This window comes from Peromyscus californicus, unplaced genomic scaffold (genome assembly GCF_007827085.1).
Source record: "Peromyscus californicus insignis strain IS unplaced genomic scaffold, ASM782708v3 Scaffold_11__1_contigs__length_118956290, whole genome shotgun sequence".
Lineage (NCBI taxonomy): Eukaryota > Metazoa > Chordata > Mammalia > Rodentia > Cricetidae > Peromyscus > Peromyscus californicus.
This window is the reverse complement of record NW_026294402.1, coordinates 41,329,856-41,349,784: the sequence shown is the minus strand read 5'-3', so window position 1 is coordinate 41,349,784 and position 19,929 is coordinate 41,329,856. Positions and strand designations below refer to the sequence as shown.

Here is a 19,929-nt window from a genome sequence, read left to right as displayed (position 1 = left end):
TGCTGAACCAGTGAGTTTATTGAGGTTACTTACAAGAGTATGAGCTCGTGAAAGCCACATGCCTGGAGCTCCCTGCACAACCTGAAGGCAGAGTCCCTTCTCTCAAGCAATTCACTGCTTATGTAACATGAAGGCAAGACCAGGTAAATATTGTGCTTTCCTGAGCCTCCTAAGCCTAGAAAAGTTACATGGGCTTCCCTCCAGCCTCCAGGAGGGAATGTTTCAGTTCAGAGGAAACGACTACAAGACACAGATGCTGGGAACCTGTCCAATACTGAAGCACTTCTCGGTGAGGGGAAGAAGAGTGGTTCTGAAACAGAAACCAGGGCTACCATTAAATCGTCCTCACATACACACCTTGTCTAGGTGACCCCAAGAGAGTGAAGAAAAACCTCTCCCTGAGAGGACTCAAAGATTTCTTGACCTGGATGTAATCTGGGGTTTAATTAGAGCCTGAAGACAGACTGCAAAGGACAGGGTTGAGTGCTCCAGTCCAGTGGGTGTAGACCTGGAAAAAGCACACCGCAGCAGACCTGGTTAGTGGATTTCGTTTCTTTGGGGAGTGTCTTTGCCTGCTGCCTCTTTTCTTCTTGTTTTGTTCTTTCACTTCTGGGCACCTTCCCTGAATATGTGAGCTACAGTGAACGCTCCTGCTTCCCGGGGTCCTTCCTGCCTCTGCAATGGACTCAGTGGCTGATCACAGGCCACTTGTGAGTCGATCTCCAGCTTTGATGTCATACTTGAGCTGTGCATCCCGTTTTACCCGTGAAAGCAGACGTTCAGGAGGGTGAAACACGTTCTAACCTTATTTACAGCACAGCAGAGAAACCCTTCTATCATAGGTGTTGAAGGAATGTTTACACCGACTACCTGGGAACATGTTTATGACCTTCAGCAAATCACTTTGTGACATTTAATTTATCTAATTGCAAACCAGACTGAGTAACACTGATTCCCTCATTCACTTACTCTCTCTTTCCAGAGCTACTTCGTGGGTCCTGACTCTGTGTCGAGGTGAGTTGATGGAACAAGAGCTGGTTAAAGGGGTTGGGAGAGGCACCAAGTAAGATAATAGACAGGAAAAAAAATCACAAAGGCTGCAAGCATTTCCAAAGAAAAGGTGTTTACTTAAACATTCATATTTAGACATTGGAACAGTAAGTAAATTATTTCATAAGCTCCCTCCTGGGTTTCCAGAGCACTCTGAGCTCACAGAACCTATATTACAGCACTTACCACATTGTATTACAGTTATTTGTGTATGTTGCCATCTCTGCCCCAGACTGTGAGTTTCAACACTAAACCCCTAGCACTTAGCCAGTGCCTGCCAATAATAAGCCTCAGTAAATATTTTAAATAAATTAATGAATGAAATAAAGCCAGCATCCAAGTGTTCTCAGCCTACAAAAAAAAAAAAAAAGAATGAGTTCAGACAATAAGCACACTGATGAAAATTCTGTCCTAAGAATCATGTGGAGAAAGTTATAAATGAAAAAAAAGATATAGATTTTTCCCTAAAGGAGCTTATGAACGGAATGGAGAGACAGAGTACACGAATATGAAAATGCCTTAAGACGATTTATCAAATTACCTCAAAGCAGTCGCGTTTTCCAACTGGAACACAGACGTTGATGGACTTCAGAAGAGCCATGGGGCAGGAGCAGTTCATCAGGAGGAAGCTGTTTGGAGAATCGAAATTATTATGGGAGGCTCTGGGAAATAAACAAAATTCACAGAAGTAGTAGCAGCTCTGAAGATGGGGAGGGAGAGCAGGCTACTGGCAATCCGCAAGGGTATTTGGAAGCCTGGAGCACTATGGCACTTAAAACAGATGATCTGTTCCTGTGCTGGATAATCACACACACACACACACACACACACACACACACACACACACACACACACACACACATACACACACACCATCTCTGTGAACAGAGGTTAGGGTGATGGGCTTGAAGTGCTTCTCCTCCTCTGGAGAGAAATTCTCTCTCCTCGAGTGCTTCTTGCTGTGCCGTCCGTCATGTTGACCCTTTGAAGGGAGCAGATCTGCAGTTCTCAAGAATACCCTTCCAGGACGGGGCCTGCTCTAAAAGTGTCCCCATTTCCAGGATGCCACATAAAACTCACTCAGTCACAATCCTTTGTTCTAGTCCCTTTGATCATCTTAGAAATAGGCCTTTGGAGTAGGGCGACAGAGGGCAGAGCCAAGGTGGCAACAGCTTGTCAGTGTTAAGCTGGGAGTTACAAAGCACGGCTGCCTGCTTTGTGAGGTGAATATGTGGTGGGGAGGTGAAGAGATTCTCTGCCTGGACACCAAACCACCTTCCTTAAATAACACTGACAAATATGGCCTCCAAGTTCACTCACAGTAGGAATTCTGTGTGCCCTGATTCAATATTTACATCCCGCTGTGATGTGCTGGTGGTTATTCTGGGTGCTGGGAATGAGTTTAGCCACTGCATTGAGATTGTGCTCAAATGAGAAAAACATACAACCAGTGAGTTTATTTGGTACAAAATAATGTATAGATAGCATTCGGAAAATAAACAAAGATACCATGGATGATGTTTGAGCTGCTTGTCTGTTGCTGTGATAAAACTCTGCGGCCAAAAGCAACTTACAGAAGGAAGAGTTGGTTTCAGCTTATGGTCCCATGACTGGGAGGCACATGAGCAATAAGACATGATGACTGGGGCAGCAAGCTGAGAGCTCACTTCACCAGTGTCCAGCAGGAAGCCGCGAGAGATGACTGGAAATGGCACGGTTCTTTAAAGTCTCAAAGTCTGCCGCCAGCAACTTCCTCAAATAAAAGCCACACCTCCTAAGCGTTCCCAAACCATGCCACCAACTGAGGACCAAGGGCTCAAATACACAAGTCTATGGGGGACGGTCTCATTCAAACCATCACAAATGAGCTCAGCATAGGACTCCGTAAAGTTGAAATACTTAAGATGAAAGTTGAAAAATAATAAGGAATCGGTCATGTCAGACCCTTTGGAGTATTATTACAGGCACAGATCTATGATACAAAGGTACTAAGGTACAGACAGGGTTGGAGCTTCAAAGCTGTATACATGTGCTTGCACATACACACATGCCACACATGCATATACACACAAATGCACACATAATGGTGTTCGCATAGGGAGTGAGACAATATAGGGAGAAGGAAGAGAGGAGACGGAAGAACAATTTTAGGTCAGATCATAATGCAGTGACCTATAGAAACGCATTATTCCCAAGGACAATGGTATGCCGCTAACTATCTGAAGCAGAGGGAATGATGTGACCTCCCCACCCACAATGCACACACAGCCTCTGAGAATAGCTTCATAGAAAGCTGGTCTCAACATGCGCAATAGACGCTGTGCAGAGTCCTACAGGCAGTGAACTCCTTATGTAACTCTGGATCCCTCACCTCTCCTGAAACATGAAACCGCCCCGTGTGTAGAGATAGGTCATTATCTTTGAATGCTGTTTTAAGATGTATGCAATGGGAGGGAGGTGGCTCAGTGAGTAGGGTGCTTGTCGTGCAGATACGAGGACCTGAGTTTGGTCCCCAGCACCCATGCTTTTAAACAAACAACAATTAAAAAAAAGCAAAATAACAAAATCTCTGAGTTTAGAGATCTACAACTAAACCCAGTGCTGGGAAAGCAGAGACAAGAAGATCCCTGGGCTTCTCTGCACAGACAGTCTAGACAAACTGACCAGGTGTAGGTTCAGTCAGAGACTCCACCTCAACACCTAAGATAAAGAACAATTGAGGAACACACACACACACACACACACACACACACACACACACACACACACACACACACACACACAGATACATCAGAATACAGATCTAAGACAGTTAAGACTAACTCTTTGTGTGAGATTCCTCAAAAGTTCACATTGATGAGTGGACAGAAGATTGGTTAAAATTCTATCCAACAAGGATCCCCAGAAATCACTGAAGCCATCTCAGCATTATTTCCAGCACATGGGCACTTCTTTCATGTGGATATAATTCACAAAAGAATCATGTTTTGTTGATTTTTTCCCTAGCTCATACCTTTTACCTTATACCTCAGCTCTCCTCCCTGCTACAAATGGGGAGAAAGGAGAGAGAGAGAGAGAGAGAGAGAGAGAGAGAGAGAGAGAGAGAGAGAGAGAGGATGAGAGAGAGAGAGATCTAGAAAGAATCTTGGAGAATGTCAGCTTCATCTATTCATACATCCATGTCTCTGGGCTCGCAAGTTTTTTTTCCAGTGTCCTTGGTAGCCTGATGAGGGACAAAGACTGGGGAAATGTAGACCGGTGATGGGGTTCAGAAGAAACACCCACATCAAAGGAACACCCAGTGAAATTTTCCCGCCACCAAGAGTCTGGAAACCTTAAGTGGAACGATGGTAAATCCTTGGAAATCTCTTCAATCTCCAGAGTCTGTCATTCAGAACCTCTGAAATGATGGTGGGGCAGGCAGGGGTCAGGGGTGAAAATATCACCAGTGTTTTCATATCTGTAGGAGGTTTCAGGTGAAATATGAGGTGGGAAGCAGAGAGAGAGGTGACAACCAATGCTTGTTCTTCGTTCGTTGGTGTCAGGTGACTCACCTTGGGGCCAGAGAGAGAGGTGCAGGGCATGGGTGGGCCAGGTCTCTTTGAGGGGTGAAGGGGATGGCCCCTTGTAATCCAATATTCTCTTGGCGCCACTCAGCACTCAAGCCCAAATCCATCACTGCAAATGACCCAGGTGACAGGATTAAATATCCCCTAATTGCAGTCCCCTGGGAGGGGCTGTGCCAGCTGTCTCTTTCACATGCCTAGCCCAGCAGATGGGAGATCCGATATCAAAGGGTCACTTCTGAGGGGACTGGAGGCAGCCTGGGTTCTGACCGCCTGGGCTGAGTAGAAGGAAGGACTGAGGGACAACCCAGGGTGTGATAATGGGTCTGAGAACAGATTATTGAGTACTCCCTACCTCCTTTGTTTTTACCATAAGGTCTGTCTAAAGCCCTTGGGGGTGATTTATTCATCCTTCCTATTTCCAGGAATAGGGTCTGGCTCCTGTGCCTTTTCCTCCCATCCTCTGAAACGTGTTACTAGCAATGGAATTGTATCCCACAAAGCTCGAAATGCTTAAGGGTACCCAGGGATCCTCAGCCTCCAGCCCCTTGCCAATGTGTAAGTCTGAACTCTAAGGCTGGGTTTTTCCTTTGTCCGGTGTGCTTAGCAAAGAAAGTCCACAGGCTTCCTTGGCTGTGGATTCCAGCATGGCAGGCTTACTCAGAGGGCGGGTTTTCCAAAGCCACTGCGGGGACCGAAGAAGATGGAATGTGATTGACATTTCAGCTCATGCCAAGCTCCCAGCCAAAATAGGCTGCCTGAGGGTTCTCGCTTGACTAGGCTGAGAAGACCTGTGACAGGGGAGGAGCAGGTAACTTCCCGTGAGCTCTTGGCCCTTTGAAATCTTTGCCATCTTGCTTTAACACCATTCTCACCAAAAATTAGCTTCCACCACAGGGCTCTAGGCAGTTCTGTGGGGGAGAAGATACATTTCCATTCCACTGAAATCAAAATATTGCCAAATCAGCAGCAGCAACTATACTCCAGGAATAGCTCCCTGGTACAGAGGCGAGACCACAGGCAAAATAAAAGTTTACTTGCGGGACTCAGTGAGACTCGGACAAAAGGTATTTTTTTAAAAGGCATCAAAAGAGACCCTCAAGGACCACGATGAGAGGTCTGCAAAAGGCTCAAGTGATGTCAGAAAGTGCAATAAGAAACAGTGAGATTGCAATGGAGACGTGCTGCTTTACCCTCACGGATCCTGCACCTGCTGGCTGTGTGGGGTTGTCCTGGGATTGCTTTGAGGCTGAACTTCATGGTTCACAGGGCAGAAGTTGTGACATCTTCCCTGGGTCTCACAGGGTTTCCAAGAGCTAGTTCACACCAGATGACAGAGAGCAAACTGCTCTGAAGAGCCCTTGTGCAGGCCTATAAATTCAAGCAGTACTTGGAGGGTTGCTTTGGTGCTGAGAACAATATGACTAAGTTGCCAGGGAGCTGACTCGGACCTCCTTCACTTTCTTCCTGGGCTTTCTCTCCCTCATCTGAGCTCTAAACATAGATTTTAGGCCAAAGAGAACCACTGCATGCTTGATAATACAGGGGCAGTGGCATTTCTGGGTGATCCTTTGGGTCTATAGACAGGAGGCCTGCAGTCCACATGTCAAACAAAGCAGCTATTTGAGGGCAAGTCTATCACAGAACAGAAGATGGATGATGAAGGACCGGGCCTGTTTTGCAGCCCATGATGAACTTGTAAGAGTTAAACTCAATTTCTCATTGTGCCCCAATTTTAGGGAAGCTAAAAGCCAGAAATCTTACCCTGAAATGGATAGGTAACTGGAGAAGGTTGGTTCTTGGGGGTCATGGTATCTTCTGGCTAATGATAAATTACCACATAGGCCAGGGAGCCTGTATGTTAGAATTATCTGAGGAAATTTTCAAAGTAACAGACACTCAGCTTCCACCATACGTTATTCTGATGTTGAAGGGCCTGAAGAGGTAGGGCCTGGGGAGAGATTCAGATGTATTAGAAAGCTGGAGATTTTCAGAATCAGAGACACTACCTTGTCTACTTTGATAGACATCCAAGATGGAGCACTGTGACTAGCATAGAGGAAGCACTTGATACATATCTATCGGTAAAGAAGATGACTTCACAAATATATCCAAATGTGCTTTATGGAAAGGTCAAGGCCCGGAAATGAAAACATTTTTTTAGGATTTGGCAGTTGTCTAAGAATCGCTTGTATCTAACTGCCCTTCTCACTGAATTCACAGGCTACATGTTGAGGGGCCTGGCTTTGAGGGCTCTGCTCTTTGCCCTAAGTTTCTTCTGTGAACATGAAGCTTGGCTCCCACTGGCATAAAGCAGAACTGATGTGATAAGAATTTATCTTGTTTCTTCTCATATTTCATTGTTATTATTGCATTACCAGTAATAACAATAATAGCGAATGCTTTTACTCTCATTATCTCATTTCCTCATTAGGGATCTCATGAAAGAAATAGGAATTACTATCCCCCCTACAAATGAAATAACTAATGCATAAAAGGGTCATATGTCTCATCTATCCTGCCATCATAGAATGGAAAATGGCAGGATGAGACTCGAACCAGACTCCTGTGTCCTAACTCGATGTTCGTGGTACTCTATGCCATGCAGAAATAACCTGTAAGTGTGCAGCCAGTGACAGCCTTCATGTGCCATTCTAGGTGAGGAGAGTGGGTGATGGGGGTCATTCACAAATCTCTGCTAAAGGAGTGTTTCTTTATCAGATGCTGATCTGACCAAAGCTCTTCGTTTTATGTAGAATCATTAAGAGGTAGATTAAGACAACTAGTAGAAAGACTCAATGTTAATTGAAGTGTAGGAAAATCATCTCTGAGTCTATAATATAGATAATAGGAGAGAGGGGTTTATTCTACAAAAATCAGGTTCATGTGTGAACTCAAGGATTCTACCTATCACAGAAGCCAGGTCAACATGCCCTCCTATACTGGGCATCAATAAGAAAGTCTCTTTCATGAGAAAAAAATGGTCAAGTGCATTGCTTTTCTTTTCTGTTGCACCAGAGCCAACTCCTTCTACTGCTAGAATTTTACAGCATCCTGCATCTACGCTGAGTTAAACCACGCCCGGGTGATTTTCAACTTAGCAACTTGGGTTATTAGAAGCTTCTAATATTGGCCAACAAATCATCAGAGCCTTGAGCTAGATCTAGATGATGACCAAAGAATAATAAACAATGATGGTTTATTTTTTATTAGTGTGTATTAACTGTATAAAATAATTGGTATCATTATGATGTCTTCATATACGTACATAGGGTACTTCAATCAGATCGAATATATAATTTTCAATATATATAATTTTCTAAACATCTAAATCTTCTCTATCTTAAACATGTCATTCATTTCAAATACAAGGATAATGGCCTGAATATTCCAGGCCTTCACCCTAAATATATTGAGCAATGGTGAAACCCATGACTTTTCTTAACTCTTGGCTTCAGTCATTTTGAAATGCTTGCTCGGTTAATTCATCCTAGTCAGTTTGATTAAGTAGCCAATCAATTCAGTTTAGCATCTCATTGTTCCAATGAATGAGGCAACCAACAAAATAGACAATAATCTTGACAATGGGTCTTTGAACCTTAGAAAGATAGGCTAGAAAGCAGGAAGTCACTGGCTTCCTAGTTTGGTGGTCACTGGCTTTAAGGTGAGAGGTGAAGCTGATATCCAGCAGAATAAAGGTGTTCTTCATTGTCTCCGCTGTCCTCTAGATAGACAGAGAGTGTTGTCCATAGAGAATTCTGGTTGCCTACGGAGCAGCCTGGCTCCTTACCAACCCTTTCCATTCCCCAGTCGTCCAGCCCCCAGGCCTCCTGGTCTCTGTCAGCTCTAACAGGGGGTGGGATTGGTCAGGCCATTCATTGGTTCTGAAGTTTCTTCTACTTAAACCAATTTGTTAGGTGCTTCATGATTTACGGCCATAGTGGAAAATGGGGCTGGGTATTGATTCTTGGCCTTTTCTATTGCAAATGGGTGTAATGTTTTATAGTATGTCAGAATAATAGCAGTGGGCACTCTATCAATGTCAAATGTTAAAAATGATCAGCTATTGTGATGTAGGAGATTAAATATGAAAGCTTGATGGGTATATAAAAGCGAAATGGCAATAATAAAGGGATTTTTATGTTCGGCTCATTGCTCTCTGGAATCCACCTGGGGAGCTATTAGAGCCAATTGTGCTGATCAGTGACTTGTTACCATGGGTTTAAGGATGGGACAGGTGTGCCCCTCCCTGGGTGCAGTTCGGCAGAACCCAGGTGGCAAGATCGGTTTGTATGGCCACATTTCCAAGTGCTAATCCTGCCTAGGAAGAGGATACAGAGCCACGAAGAGCCAATCAGAAACACCAGAGGCCACCAGAACCCTGTTTCTCTTCTGTCATCATGATTCCATGTCTAAGGCCACTCACAGGAATGTGTCTTCTTGAAGTTATCTGGAGATATGACTACCCCAGTCTATGCACTTGCTGAAGACTACAGCTGGACCAGATCTCTTCAGTGATTTGTACAGTCAATCTACTGTGAGAATTGAGATTAGAAAGGTAAAGATATATGTACCCAATGTTGTGCAGTCAGTGAGTGGCAGAACTAGATCAACCCCGTATTATGTCCAGAACACTTTCCACAGCAGCTGTAGGTTTACAAAGCTGCCATGACATGCTAGATGAGCACTGGACCATTGAAAACACTAAGAGTCAGGCAAACACCCACATTAACAAATGAACAGAGTAGGCAACACGAAAGGTTTAAGGTAGGATGGAGTGGGAGGAAGCTGGGGATAAAGACATGGTGTGAGAGGAGAAGGCTAACCAAATGTAAAGATGAAAATGCCATATAGAAAACATTATTTTATAAGCTAATTACAAAATATAAGACAAAAAATTGAATAGGTATAAATAATGCTACTCCTAGAAGCCACAAATTATTAAACAAAATCTCAGTGCTATGAGTGAGATACCTCTCTATGAGCTGTTGGTCAGGGAAGCCCCAACAGAACAACACAGACTGTTCACATTACTCTTAGTTGCCCACCAGAACTTGATGGTAATGAGACACAAAAATGACTGAAATATATACATATATTGCTGAATAATCCTCTTGTACACTGTAAAGATTTGTCACTTGAATTGGTTTAACAAAACACCCATTAGCCAGTAGCCAGGCAGGAAGCATAGAGGTGGGGTAAACAAACTAAGAATGCTGGGAAGAGGAAGGGTGGAGTCAGGAGTCACCAGCCAGACACAGAAGAAGCAAGATGAGAATGCTGTACTCAGAAAAGGTGCTAAGCCATGTGGCTAAACATAAGAATTATGGGTTAATTTAAGTGTAAGAGCTAGTTAGTAATAAGCCTGAGCTACCGGCTGAGCATTTATAAGTAAAATAAGCCTCTGTGTGGTAATTTGGGAAGCAGCTGCTGTGTATTCAGGAAAACGTCCACCTACAAAATATAAAATTGTCAAAGAGTAAAAAATAAAGAATTCTTGCCTAACCCCATTCCCTTCTCACCACACACACAAAAAAAGCATTGCTATAATCCAAGAAGACAAAGACATCAAAATACTGATGTATGAAAAAACAGACTTTTGCTAAAGGCTATGTTCTAATCCCAGTCAATCCATTTTGTCTTCTGAACATTAATCTGAAAGTATCCCTCCTATATAATAGCTGAGCAGACAAAAGGACTTCAGAAACTGTGATGTGTTTAACAGATGTTATTTATTGTTGTTAAATGAACATTAGAGAAAGCTGTCTCGGAGTTTCCTGCAAGCCTCACCTCCATTTTCAGATTGCTGGACTCTGAACTAGTCCATTGATAATGTATGTGATGGTAAACTCTGCTGATCTAGAATCCCAGGGCTGATTCTAACCTCAGGACCCTACAGTTCTGCTCCTCTAGCCACCCTGGTCTTGGTGGCCAATGCAGTGTGAAGACCTGGGTCAGCAAGATGGACATAGCTCCTAAGGACAAACAGTCGTCTCTGTTGTCCACTCCCTGAGCTCATCAGTAGGGCCACAGCCTAATTCCCATCAGGGCTGTCCACAGCTTGTCACTCTTCTCCCAGCCTCCTCTGGGGCCTCATTGTCTGCTTTATTCCTATTCATTGTGTACTTTTCTTACATTAATTCCAATTAAGCTACTTTGCCAACAACAAAAAATGAAAAGAAACAAGTTAAACAATCAATTTTATGTAACCCAACATGAACAGAACAGTATCCTCTCAACATGCAGTGTATGGAGGCCTTAAATTCTATGTATAAAAGGTCTTTGGTGTCTCATAGGCACCATTCAATTCTGTATGGACTACCACATCAGGCACTGAGTAGCCATGTGGCTGGTGCCTAGCTCTAAGTTAGATGAGATGTGTGGGGACAGTGAACATATTCTATACCCTAGAGAGGCAGTCAATGCTTGTGGAGGGCAATGTGGACATTACAAAGGCAGATGTGTGCTGTAATATTCTTAGAATACTGGTTTAAAAATGCAAATTATAAACCCCAGTACAATCTGAAGATAGACAGTCCTATGTGAGGGCTTCTTAGAGAGGTAGGAAAGCATGTTTGAATGTGGAGGCATCTTAAGGGGCCTGGGGCCTTTTATGTTATGTAAAATGAGCATGGATTTATAAAGCCTACAGAATATATTAGGCCTTGGGGGGAAGAAAGCTTCTTGGATGATGCTGTTGTAACCATATTGCAAATAGCCAAATCCATTTTCTGAGAGAAGCGACCAAGAACCACACAGTCTTACATGGAAGGTAAGTCTTAGACTCTGGGCAGGACAACAGTCAGCCTGTGAAGGCATCTGAGCTGTTGATAGCTCCTGCTAAACACACGGGACAAGGACTAACCTAGTTTAATTCCCCTGTGCTGATGATCTGTCTGTGTCCTGAGACATCCATTGGCCACACTAAGAGTGCGGAAAGAGATACCAGGGACACCAGCTTTAAGATAGAAATATGGCTGGTTTAGCCCTGGGGTACCCTGATCATGTGGTCAGTGATTAGGGAGGTAATAGGTGGGGACAGCAGAATTTGGGGTACAGTAGAGCTACTTTAAATCTGGGAGCAAAGAGACAGCATAAAGCACGCAATACCAGCCTGGGAATCTAACTGCAGGTCTCTTTCTGCTGAAGACAGGCTGTCACTCTGATGGCTATCAAGCCAATCAGGAGGGTAAATTAAGGTGTCCTTCTATTTTTTTTTTTCTTGAGGGGCAGGGGATAGTCAAAATGCTGATCTTCCAGTGGCAGGTTTCTGAGCTGGGAGGGAACTGTCATTGCTGCCACTATCACTCTGGAGCCTCTCAGGAGGAGCATGTCAGGGAAGCCAGCCACCTCCTTATAAGACCTGCTTGCTCCCTAAGGGCATTTAGGCACAAGTCACACTGCCTGATCTGCCCTCCTGGGACCCAGAGGACGAGAGCACTAGTGTGCACCTGTTCCCCTTGCCTTTGGAACCAGGGGTCAACTTTCCACTTTGGGGGAGAAAAACTCTTCCTCCTTTCTTTAATTGTGACATTAATATTTAAGTTGCTGCTTTAATTGCATGATGTCTCGCTACAGAGTGACATTGGCAACAGGCACACAAAGGCACACACCTTCGTGTCCGTGCATGGGTTCTGGAAACTGCATATCAAGTCATTTCAAAATAAATCATCATGAGCAAAAATGTAAAATAAAGAAACAACAAGGATGCATGTGTGCTTAATTACACGAGGACTTTATTAGCGGGTGCTAATTAAGGAATGTTATGAAGTCTGATGAATGTCTAAAATTACTCACTTTGGTAAATAGTTTTGACGCGAGTAATTTGTTTAAAACCAGAACTTGGTGGGAAAGTTCAAGCAATTTTATTTTTGCCTGGGTAGCACATTATATGATGTCTAGGGGGATAATTAACGATTAGTGGATTAATGACAGAAGCACATTCGTCCCCCTCTTTCCCTACACCCTCCCATTTGTTCCTGCTGCATATGCAAAGCTCATGCTACTGGGAGCTCCGTGGGCACTGACCTTCTGCTCAAGTTGAGCCCATTCCACAGATGGGACGAGCCAATGCTGTTTCAAGACCTGTTCATGGTCCTGGAGTGCAGAGGTCTGGGCTTTCCCTCTCTGGCAACAGATCATGGAGTGAGCAGATGGTCTCTATTTGCTCCCAACAGATGAGAATCACCTTGTTCCTCATAAACCATTCTGTCAGAATCTGAGTGCTTGTATCTCTCCAAAAGGCATATGCTAAAATCCTAATCACTGAAGGTGTGGAGAAATGGACCTTTGTGGGTAACAAGTAATGAGGTTGAAACCCTTGTGATTGGGTTTGGTGTCCTTATTAAAGAGACCACAAAGAGCTAGCTCACGCTTCCTCTGGGTGAGGCACAGACAATGCCTTCTATGAACAAGGTGGCAGGCCTTCTTCAGACACCAAACCTATCAATGCCTTCATCTTCTCTTCCCAGCTTCCAGAACTATGGGCAACATTAGCTGCTTAGAAGCCGCCTGTTTGTAGTAGCGACTGTTTTCCATTGCTGTGACCAAATATGCAAGAAGAAGCAATTTTAGGGAAATAGTTTATTTGAGCTCACAGTTTGAGGGGATCCGGTCCATCATGGCAGGGAAGGTGTGGGATGGGAGTGTAAGGCAGCTTGTTACACTGTCTCCACAGTCCAAAAGTGGGGAGCAGGACTTGAGAATGGCTTAGTGAGGGAAGCATTTGATCTGCAAGCCTGATGCCCTGAATTTGGACCCCAATAACTCACTTAAAAGCTGGATGCACTAATGAATGTGTGAGTAATTCAGGCATGCCCTTACCAGAAGGTGGTTTGGAAGAAAAAGAAGACTAGCCAGAAGCATGTGGGCCCACTCACATGGTGTATGCAGTGTTAGATGTCAGGAGAGCCTGCCTCAAACAAGGGACAAAGCTAGCACCAATGGCCAACTTTGTTCTCTGACCTCCACACCATAGCATGTTGGCACTGACACACAGGAACACACACACACACACACACACACACACACACTAACTCAAAGGAACAGAGAGTAGACTGGAAGTGGGACCAGGCTATAAAGCCTCAAGGCCTGCCCCCAGTGACTCACAGTTTCCAGCAAAGTTCTGCCTCCTAAAGGTTCCACAGACTTCCAAAGCAATGTCACCAACTGGGACCAAGTGTTCAGACACATGAGCTTGTAGGGACATTTCACATCCAAACACAACACTGTCCAACAGCCCACTTCTTTTTTTTTTAGTTCTCTCATATATTACACCCAGACTGCAATTTCCCGTCCCTCCTCTTCTCCCAATCCCTCCCCCCACCTCCCTCTCTCCCCAGATCACTCCTCTTCCCTTTCACTTTAGAAAAGGGCAGGCCTCCCAGGGATATCAACCAAACATGGTATATTAAGTTGCAATGAGACTTGGCACTTCCCCTCATATTAAGGCTGGATGAGGCAACCCAGTAGGAGAAAAAGGGTCTCAAAAGCTGGCAAGAGTCAGAGATGCCCACCCACCCCCCACCCCCCACCCCCCGTTCCCACTGTTAGGAGCCCCACAAGAACATCAAGCTACGCAACCATAACATATGTGCTGAGGGCCTAGGTCAGACCGTGCAGGCTCCCTGATTGTCACTTCAATCTCTATGAGTCCCTATGAGCCCTGGTTAGTTGATTCTGTGGGCCCTTTTCTTAGTGGCTTTGACCCCTCTGGCTCCTACAATCCTTTCTCCTCCTCTTCTGCAGGATTCCCTGAGCTACACCTAATTTGGCTGTGGGTCTCTGCATCTGTTTCCATCAGTTGCTGAGTGAAGCCTTTCTGATGACAATTGGGCTAGGCACCGATCTATGAGTATAGCAGAATATCACTAGGAATCATTTTGTTGACTTTTTCTTTTTCTTTTTTTGCCAGTCATGCTTGGTTCTATCCTACGTCTCTGGGCTATCAAACTCTAGCTCCTGGCCCTCCAGGCAGTGTCAGGCATGGGCTCCCTCTTGTGGCATGGGTCTCAAGGTGGACCAGTCATTAGTTGGCCACTCCCACAATTTCTGCACCACCTTTGCCCCAGCACATCTTGCAGATAGAACAAATTGTAGGTCAAAGATTTTGTGGCTGGATTGGCGTCCCAGTCCCTCCATTGGAAGTCTTGCCTGGCTACAGGAGATGGCTGGTTCAGGCTCTGTATTCCATATTACTAGAAGTCTTAGCTAGGGTCACTCCTGTAGATTCCTGGGAGTTTCCATTGTACTAGGCTTCTACCTTGACCCCAAAATGTCCCCCAATTCCAGTCGCCTTTCTTAGTACTCTCTCCCTCCATCCTTCCCCAGCCTGATCCCTCCTTTTCCCGTCCCTGCCTTCCCCCAGTCCACTCGTGATGTCTATTCAATTTCCCCTTCCCAAGGAGATCCATGAGTCCCCACTTGAGGCTCCCTTGCTGCCTAGCTTCTCTGGGTCTGTGGATTATAGCATTGCTATTCATTACTTTACAGGCAATATCCACTACAGCCCACTTGGAACACCATCACTTTAAGAACTAGATGCCCACATGAGTGATGGGAGTCGTAACATCCTCTCGATTTGGTCTTTGTCTCCTCCTAAACTAACTTACAGATTCCATTCTGTGCAGCACACAGTTGGGAGCAGGAGACTGAGCCACTGTCATCTAGTCAATGCCTAGTCAATGCCTAGGCTTGCCTTCCTTAGCTCTTAACCCAGATATACTTCCTGGAGGCAGTAGACAGGCTTAGAAGAAAACCAAGACAGAGACACTATCCCCTACTCCGTCACACAGCCCCACAGAGGATTCCCCCAACTCCTCCTTTTTTTTTTTTCTTTTCTTTTCTTTTTCTTAAACCCAAGTTTGAAGCTAAATCCACTGTGGGATGAGGGAGGCACTTTAAACTTCACTGGCTTCCGAGTTGAAATGGGAAGACTTGACAGGTATGCTAATGCCTCTCTATTAAGTCTGCAGAAAATGACATTAAAGGTATTGGTTAAAGACACGGCTCAGTGTTTGAGCAATTTAATGAAGTGTTACGCACAAGCTGACCTTGTAGAGGGAGAAGCTCGGGGCTCTCTTGGCGTTTCGGGAGGCCCTGGCCACTCTGTTTGACATCTGAGCTTAACACCAACCCCGGACTCATTACCGTCTGTGAGGTTCTGGGAACAGCCACGGGGAGACCAGCCTTCACTCGCAGAGTCCAGTGACAGAGAGGGAAAACAGTAGCCGCTGATCTCCGGTGTTGGGAGGCCAGAGGTGCTGGTTTGAATGACATGTTCAGTTTTCATAAACATAGGCAGTGGCCCCCACAGGGATCCAGAGGAGAAGGGAAGGAGGGGGGCTCTCTGAGTGAGAAAAGTGGACAGAGTCAGTCAGGTAGAAAGGCCAGGGCCTTCAGTTGGCATCGGATCGCCAGGTGAGTTGGTGAAGCCTGGACAGGGGTCTCTCTCCACAGAGTCTGGAGAGGGATGTTGCCAGATGTATTCAGTGCTGCTGCAGAAATGTGCATTACCAGAAGGGTACAGAGAGATAAGCTTCCTTGACCCAGGCTGCAGCCTTGTTCACTCACCAATTAATCCACTAGTAGTCAAATGCCACCAGGCATCTGCTATACACCATGTCTTTCTCCAATTGTACCCTGTCTGCTATGTTTCAGATACCAACGTCTTCTGCCAATTTCTAGAATGGTCAAAAGCTCCTTCCTACCACAGGGCCTTTGCACATACTTTACTTTCTACCTAGGATGACTTTTTTGTGTTATAGATTTTCACAGTGATAAAAAAAAAAACAAAACTTGACACTGTCGTCTATCATACAAATGTGTTGGGCCGCATTTATAACCATCCTGGTGCAGAGGAGGCCTGAACCAGCCCTTCCTGCTTCCATACCAGCTTATGTGTTGTCTTACTGGAGAGGCAACTGGATAGTCTGTGGATAGTATAAAGCCCACTGGCATGGCTGGAAACAACAGTAGATTAATGTTTATTATGTATAATCATTTACACCAGCTTTGAGTAGCTCAATGCAATCAGCCCTCAGTATTCACAGGCTCTATATTTGCAGATTCAATCAACCATGCACTGAAAGAATTCAAGGAAAACTTGCATCTGCAAGGAACATGTGCAGACTCCTTCCTTGTCATTCTTCCCTCGACAGTGTGGCACAGTGGCAATGTAGGTGACATTGACATTGCATTAAGCATTAAAGTTAATCTAGAGACAATCTAAAGTCTAGCTGCATACTTAGGCTGGGTGCAGGTACAATGCACTTTACCTAAAATGCAAACACCTGCGGATTTGGGTATCTGCAGGGGTCCTGGAACCAATCCCTGCAATACAAAGTGACACGCATGTGCCTTTAAAACTTCTTTCATGGTCTCTCATTTGATATTTTTAAGGCAGACAGAATTTGTTGGCTGTTTGAGGATAGAGACAAGAGACCCAAGGCTGATGGATGCTGGGTGTGTGCAAGGACAGAGTTCTGTAGTTCAACAGGATTCAAGTTGCCTGGCTTCTGGAAAGGACAGTTTCCATGCCTGTACAAGGTCTGTATGTCTCTCCTGGTTGATGGGGTGGAGAACATGGAAGGACAAGGCTGGGAATACAGATGCTAGGATGGCCTGTGTTGTGGAGAAAGGATAAGCTATGGGAAACAGCATCAACAAGAGTCCCTCTTCTACATCTTCAGCATGCTGTGCATAGGAAGGCGAGCAAGTGTAGTCTCCTGTCCTCAACACATGCTTGTTCCCAGTCCTGTCCAGGGCAACACAGTCTGAGAGTCCTTTCTCTTCTATGTTGTTCGTCCCTTCTTGACGCCTTAAGCAGGTACTGATGGCTGCCATATTCCACCTAAGGCACCAGGAAACTTGATTCCTTTCAGTAGAATCTTCTGGAGGAGGAACCATAGGTCCAGGCTTTACAGGGGAGAAAGTCACTCATTAGTGAACAGCTGTTGAACACTTCCTCTGTGTCTTTCCCACTTGCTCGGGCTCAAAAAAAAAAAAAAAAAAAAAAAAAAAAGAATGATTGACATATTGAGTTCTTGCTGCTGTACCCTCTGTTCTTAGCTGTTTAATCACACTGTCTCCCTTCACCCTCCCAACAGTCCTGTGAGACAGGAGCAGCCATGTCTGTTTCCATCTGACACTGGGGGTCAGAGAAATATCAGTGGCCTAAGATTACACCACAAGAGAGAGCATGGCCCGGGTACAAATGCCAGTCTAACTCGGGGACCCTTGGAGTCAGGCTACAGAGAGCTCTACACACACTAAATTGGTAGGAATAGTGCCTCCTGTGGGTGTGTAGGACTAAAGACAGGCACTGGTCTGTCATAGCTAGCCCAGAGGGGAAGACTTACCACACAGATGTTCTGTTCCCTCTGGCTCTCCCTACTTATGGATTCTTTTACAGACTAGCCAGAGGAGAGTTCAGAGAACATTTTCTATACTTCCAGATTGTGTGGAACTGAGAAGATGGTGATCTCTGGAGTGGCAGCCCTTGTGTGGCAGACAGGCTTCAGGGTAAAGTGGGGCTTGAGATGCCAGATCTCACATTTACACTAATAACTGTAGCCTTACAATGCAGTTATCGTCAGTGTCATGAATGGTTTCATGCCAGCCCTATTGTGGGAAGGATACACTATCATTTCGTTTATCCTAAATAATGGTCCTGCAAATCTGCCAAGCAACGGGATTAGAACTCTGGTCTTTCCTGGGCTATTCTAACTACATGTCTGAGTGACATGAAGTGCTGGTGTTGTGCATTTTTAGGTAGAGTGGAGAGGGTGACATGCCATGGACGTAAGCATCCAGAACAAACACAAATTAAAACCAAAGAATGATCTTATGTTTGGAGTCTGGCATATGATTAAGGTTCTAACTAAATTGTTCAGTCAGAAAACTAAGTATTAGGTGAGGCTTAGAAAGGAATTGGTGTCTTGGTTGAATGTGGACCTTCCAGACACCTGGGTTTAGCCTCAGTTTCCCTCCCCTCATGCTAAATAGCATTGGACAAGTCATTCAACCCCTGGACTCCAGATAACTCATCTCTAAAATGTGGGCCAGTGTAAAAATCTTCATTAAGGGTGTTCTGGGGATTTGAACTAACATACAGGCAATGCTTGGAGTAACGTGTTGCTAGGATGGGTAACTTCCTGAGCCTTTCCATTGTGCATTTATTCTGAATCAAGCACTAGGAAGTATAAACAAGAACCAGACTTGATCCTGGCCCTGAATATGTACTCAAACAACTCACAGCCTAGATGGGATCCAGGAATATCTCTGCAGATGGAGCAAACTTTGGAGAAAGAGATCAGACCCAACAGGAAAGAGCAGGAATGCATGGCAGAGTGGCTCTAACAGTCCCCCACTGTGACTGAGAAGCAGAGAGACAAGCAGGGTCCTGGGAGATGGCTCAGTGGGTAAATGCATTTGCCATGCAAGCATGAGGACCGAGTTCAAATGCCGAGAGCTCATGCAAAAGCCAGATTCAGAGCCAGAATATCTGTAATCCCAGCACTCGTACAAGAGAATCAGTGGTGGAAACCGGAGAATTCCTGGGAGCTTTGGGGCCAGCACCAAACCCTAGTGACCATGCCTTAAATGCATGGCCTTTTCTGAAACCGAAGAGCTGAACTGAAGCTCACTTCCCAGTTTTGATGATGGCCAGTCTTGTCAACTTTACTGGACTTGGAATCGCCATGGAAACACATCTCTGAGTGTGTCTGGGAGAGCGTCTCCAGAGAGGTTTAGCACAGGAGAGAAGACCCACCTTGAACGTAGGTGGCAGCACCCCATGGGCTGGGGTCATAGTGAAATAAAAATGAGAAAGCGGGCTGAGCACCAGCATCCGTTGCTCTTGGCTTCCTCACTGTAAATGCACCTTAACCAGCTGCTTCACAATCCTGTCGTCGCCGATGCACTCTCACAGTTGGAGCCAAAGGGGCCCTTTCATTAAGTCACCTTTGTGAGGTATTTTCTGAAAGCAACAAGGAAAATAATGACTACACCCTGGTTTTGTTCTGCATTCCTTTCCTCCCTCCTGCATCCTTCCTCTGTCTTGCTTTTTTTTTTTTCCTGGCTGGGTACCATTTCTGGAATTCATTATAATCCCTTTTGCACCCTACAAGCACTACATCTTCTGTCTCCAACACACTCTCATGGAGCCAGACTCCCTTCCCTTTTCTTCTTTTTGGGAGGTGGGCAGATAGTTCAGCTAGAGGTGGGAAAGGGGAGGGAGAAACAGAAATCAGGCTTCGAAAGAGAATAGAGCCCGGAAGGAATTCACTCGCCGCCCTGTTGAAAAAGCACGAAG

At 45.1% G+C, this 19,929-nt stretch overlaps 1 long non-coding RNA gene across 4 annotated transcripts in view; it reads right to left on the bottom strand.

The window, feature by feature from the left end:
- LOC128123177 (uncharacterized) overlaps positions 1–19,929 on the bottom strand; it is a 286,853-nt gene that overhangs the window by 15,763 nt on the left and 251,161 nt on the right. For all 4 annotated transcript variants that reach the window (XR_008222589.1, XR_008222587.1, XR_008222590.1 and 1 more), the window contains 4 exons: positions 19,387–19,593; positions 15,668–17,606; positions 1,592–1,679; positions 358–1,401 (listed from right to left, as the gene is read on the bottom strand). This is a non-coding gene — a long non-coding RNA (uncharacterized LOC128123177). The remainder of the gene's footprint in view (positions 1–357; positions 1,402–1,591; positions 1,680–15,667; positions 17,607–19,386; positions 19,594–19,929) is intronic.